Genomic DNA, 5695 nt, shown 5'->3' with positions numbered 1-5695 from the left:
GGGTTTCGTAGGCTTTATACATTTGTTAGTGAATTCTCATTATTATATACCTTGAATGCCTAATATGAATGTATTAAAATAAATATATCGGTCACCATAAATATATATTTGTTTGATGGTTTGAACCCTGTCAACTCCTATTGATCTGTATAGAAGGATCGGGTTCAAACTTGAATTCTCTTATTAACCCGCCCTGTATCCCTAGACATCATGTATATACTAATAAAATGCTCGTCGGGACCCATGCAGGTCTTATATTTACCCCTTTAATGTACCCATGTGCATACAAATTATGGTACATGTGCAAGGGATATTCTTGGAATATTTGTAGACGCCTTCTGTCCTATTATATGAATGTTGCGGATCTGGTGGTGTGGTATTGCATCTTCTAAATTTAATTATTCGCTGCTTTGTATAGGTAGACTGTCATGCACTACTTGTCTCTTATTATAAGTGGATTGTAGTGTACTAACTAATCTCCTGCTTTTACTAGTAGAAGTTGTTATCTATCATGGTTCTTTTATATTTGTCCATAGACAATATGTTGAATGCATGATGGGTCTCTAACAGTGTCATTGAACTCTTCTTCTTGTCGGTGATTGATTGTGTCTAATTGGTGGGCCTTCATATTTGCCCGCCTATATTTCGACGTCTATAAGGATCGATGTGTATACTTGCAAGATAATTGGCCTTAGTCATAGGGAGGTTCTCATATGTGTAGCTTTTCCACTATTATCATGCATGAGAGAATGGGTACTCTGTTTGTTAGTTGATGCTTGCTACCTCGTGTTATCCATAACATTCATTGAGCACTATTGCATGGTGATTTGTAGACGAGGCTCTCACTTCTCTTTTAATTTCTATTATTTTTTGCTTGCGGGTACATTATGTTTATAATAGATTCAAAGTTTTTGCTTACATTTGAACTACAATATGTTACTAAACCAACTTTGGTGAGTTGTAATCTCTTGTAGGTGGTAGAAGCATTCGTTCTTCCTTATATTGTAATGGACTGCATGAACACCTTGACACTCATTTCATGCTTCTTATAGATTTGTTCAAGCCAATCAATTTGGATGAACCTTTACCATCATTTGTGAGTGAATGATACTAGAAATCACAGGACCTTCATTGCCTTTGAACACATCTTTTAGTCTACAAGGGACTTACATGTGGATGTTAATTTCAAATATGCTGCATTGTATATGTTTGCAGGAGACTTTATTGTGGTGGTTGCATATAAGTTGATGCTGATTGTTTAGGTAAGTTGCATTCAATGTTACTTTTAGTATATTGTGCGCACTCCTACATTTGTAATGAACAAAAATGCGCCACACTTATTGTTAATTTCGTTATAGCAACTTGTAGGAGTTCTCATGTGTTGTAGATCCTTGTCCTTGCAAATATTCAAATCACATGGATATCTATATGCACAGGAGATTCATCATACATGCATCATATCGCCATCATCATTTGTATGCAAGCTGATTAACGATCTACTATATTCATTAGTATTTTCATTAGAAGCTCCTTTGCATGTAGAGGGAGTCGTTGTGTAGATTATCGTTTGATGTGTTTTCTTGCAAGTATGCCGTCGCATCTTCCATACATTATTCACAAGCATATTATTGCACTTAATTCACCCTCCTTGTATACATGACTATAATGTGTCAACCCACATTATCGTCAAGAGACTTTATATGTTTACTTATACAACTTACACAAGTATTATAACCAATCATCATTGTTCTTCCTTGTTTTTGAAAGTTTGTTAGGGATGTTAAGACCTTAAGAACTAGCCCGAGGCTAACCAAGAGGGGGGGGGGGGGGGGGGGGCGGGGGGGGGGGGGGGGTGAATTGGTATTTTTTTAAAAAAATTTCTTTATATAAAGAACTACAAAACTCAAAACCAAATCACCACAGAAATCAAAGTGCAAAACTGAATAAATGCGGAAGCAAAACAAAGAAAGATCACACCGAATTTATAGTGGTTCGGTCAATCCTTAACATACGTCTACTCCTCGGAGGCACCCTCCGAGTATTGCACTAACTAAGTGTCTCTCCTTTAGCTCCCACAGCTAGGCGGAGAAGCCTTTACAATAGACTCCTTTTCACCAACCCCGGTGTGGCAGAGAACTGACTCCTTTTGCTTCCTCCTGAAGTGGGCAGAGAACCCAGACCTTTTGCTGAAGTAGACCTCCCAAGAACCTCCCAAGGATGAAGGACGAAGAATAGAGACAATGACTTGGAACCTTGCTTGGAGCAACCTTTGTGAACCCTCTCACAAACTCCCCCTCACAAGTTCCTCCCCCCCTCTTTCTCTCTCTCCCTCTCCCAAGGCTCTCTCAAGTCAAGACATCAGCACTCAAGGTCTTAAGCATAAGATAATTTGGGTCCTTTAAATAGAATTTCAAGAACTTACTTTATCATACAGGATGATAGGAATATTGTAAGGCTGATTGATACAATCACATCGGCCGGGCCGATCGCAGAATCGGCCGGGACGATGTCCTGGACGATTGACATCCGCTAAACTCTATTATATCAGGTCGGCTAGCAGTCAGGTAAAGTAAAGATTCAATCATCTCCCTATACTTCTTCTGATCAATTGATTTTCCATTTGGGTCCTTATCTAATTGAATTTCTGAGGTTATGGGATTATTAATTGGCTTGGCTTTGTCCATTTCATATTTCTTCAAGATTTTCTTTATGTACTTTGTTTGGCTAAAAAAAGTTGCATCATTTAATTATCTAATGCTAAACCCCAAAAAGTTTGACAATTCTCCCATCATACTCATCTCAAACTCCTTACTCATTATTTTAGAAAAATCATCACAAAATTATTTATCAGAAGATCCAAAAATTATATCTTTAATATAGATTTGAATAATGAGTAAATCATCTCCTACTTTCCTCAGGAAAAGGGTGGTGTCTACACTCCCCTTACCAAACTCCCTTTCTAGTAAGAATGTGCTAAGCCTCTCATACCAAGCTCTGGGTGCCTGCTTTAATCCATATAAGGCCTTTTTTAATTTCAAAATATGATTTGAAAATTGGGAACTTTCAAAACCTGGGGGTTGTTCTACAAACACATCCCCTTTTTTCCCCATTTAAAATGGCACTCTTAACGTCCATTTGGAAAAGCTTAAATCCCTTATAACAGGCAAAGGCTAATAGCACTCTAATGACTTCCAATCTAGCTACAGGGGAAGAAGTCTCCTCAAAATCTATCCATTCTATTTGGTTATACCCCTTGGCCACTAATCTTACCTTATTCCTAACCATCACTCCTTAATTAATCATTTTATTCTTAAAGACCCACTTAGTTCCAACTACACTTTGTCCCTTAGGTCTTTCTACAAGCTCCCAAACATCATTTCTAACAAACTGGTTCAACTCCTCCTGCATGGCTAAGATCCAAAACTCTTCAGTAAGGGCTTGGTTTATGTTGGTGGGTTCAGTCATTGAGATAAAGGCAGAGTGGCTCACTTCCTTCCTAAGTCCATGTCTAGTCCTAACTCCATCAAAAGGGTATCCTAAAATCAGATCTTTAGGGTGACTCGAAGAGTATCTCCAATCTCTAGGCAAAGTGTGTGAAGGTTCAACCCTTTCCTCCAGATCTACATTTCCTACTTCTTGGGTAACCTCTCCTACTTCTTTAGTGTTCTGGTGCTCTACCCCCTTCTCCAAGTTTTCTAATCCAGTGGCAATCTCTCCATCATCATCATCCTCAACTCTAGGCTTTCTAGGATTAGAATCATAAAACTACATGTGTAGTATCTTCCACCACCAAAGTCCTCTTATTAAACACCCTGAAAGACTTCCCAGCATTAGAATATCCTAAGAACACTCCATCAGATTTTGGGTCAAATTTTTCTAAGTGAGATTTGTTATTATTGTGAATGAAAACCTTACAACCAAAGACATGAAGGTGCGAGAGATTGGGTGTCCTACCCTTAAGGATCTCATAGGGTGTCTTATCTAATTTGGCTCTAACATTCACCCTATTCAACACATAAAAAGCTGTGTTAACCACTTCAGCCCAAAAGTATTTCGGAAGTGAATACTTAGTAAGCATGACTCTAGTGGCTTCTACTAAGGTCTGATTCTTTCTTTCAACTATCCCATTCTACTGAGGGGTCCTAGGAGCTGAGAAGTTGTGGCTAATCCCTTTGTCTCACAAAAATCTCCAAATCTTTTATTTTCAAACTCTCCCCCATGGTCACTATGAATGGTCAAGATCTGACAACCTAGCTTTTTCTGAATCAATGTAAAGAAGACTCTAAACTCATCAAATGACTCATTTTTGTGTGACATAAATCTAATTAAAGTAAACCTCGAGTAGTCATTGACAATCACAAAATCATAGACTTTCCATCCCAAACTGGCAGTGCTAACGGGTCCAAAAAAATCCATGTGAAGGACTTCTAAAGGTCTAGTGGTGCTAATGTCCTTAATAGAGTGAAAGTGAAGTGGATTTGCTTCCCTAATCAGCAGGCATCACAAAGGTGTTCTTTTGAAAACTTAAGCTTGGGAACACCTCTAACTAGGTCTTTTTAGATCACTTTCTGAAGGGTTTTCATACTGGCATGATATAATCTACAGTGCCACAACTATGAATCATCAATAGTATTTTTTAAGTAAAATAAAACAGCACATTAAATGTTATTTAAATTAAGCATGTAAATATTATTGATCTGTTTTTCCTGAAAAACAGTGTTATTATTTATGCTCATAATGCTTGAATTGCAAAAAATTTTATGATGAAGCCCTTATCGCAAAGCTAACTGATGCCGAGCAAGTTGTGTTTCAGTGCATCTACAAGCAAAACATTTTCAATCAGAAGTTTCTTGGAATAACCAATTATACCTCCTCCTACCACCTTCTCGGTGGTGTTGTCTCCAAGAGTCACCTTGCCTCCTATCCTGGTCTGCAGCACTATGAATTGACTGGCATCGCCAGTCATATATCGAGAGCATCCGTTGTCCAGGTACCACATGATCTCATGAGGCCTTTTGTGAGAGCTTGCCCGCAAAATTATCAAATGTCAGATTTAGGAACTCAAACATGTTTGAGTTTCTTCTTATGGAAAGTAGAATGCAATGCATGCTGTGGATCATGTAACTTGGGTCTCCAAACCCAATGTGGGCTATAGTGAGCGGCGCAAGTGTGTGCTATGTGTCCTAGCATGCCACATGAAAAACATCTAACTCCAGGAAAAGGATGCACTAATCTACTACTATGGTGATGCTTTTTTTGCGGTGTATGGAATGAAGATTTTTTATTTTCAAAGGTTTTTGAATTTTCTAATTTTTATATTCTTTTTCTAACTCAGAATTGGATAATTTTAAAGAATCATGAGAATCAGATAACTCAGCATGCTTTTTATTTAATCCATCAAACTCATCAAGTAAAGCCATGTGATTTTATGATTCTTCTGCTTCTTTCTTATAAAACTCTTAAATTGCCTTGTGATTAAAGCAACATCATCTCTTTCGTACTTAGATGAATCATTGTCAAAATCGTTCACCTTACGTTCAACCATTTTCTCCTTCTTTCTTTCACCTGCATCAAGATTTATTTGGTTCACCCCTTGCTCATAAGCAATGAGTGAACCAAGTAAGTTATCGATCGAATATGTATTTAAATCTTTAGATTCAGATATTGTAGTAATTTTTGCATCAAAGGAGGAAGG

This window comes from Dendrobium catenatum, unplaced genomic scaffold, assembly GCF_001605985.2.
Source record: "Dendrobium catenatum unplaced genomic scaffold, ASM160598v2 original_scaffold_3308, whole genome shotgun sequence".
Taxonomy (NCBI): domain Eukaryota; kingdom Viridiplantae; phylum Streptophyta; class Magnoliopsida; order Asparagales; family Orchidaceae; genus Dendrobium; species Dendrobium catenatum.
The sequence above is the reverse complement of the archived record's forward strand: the minus strand, read 5'-3'. Positions refer to the sequence as shown.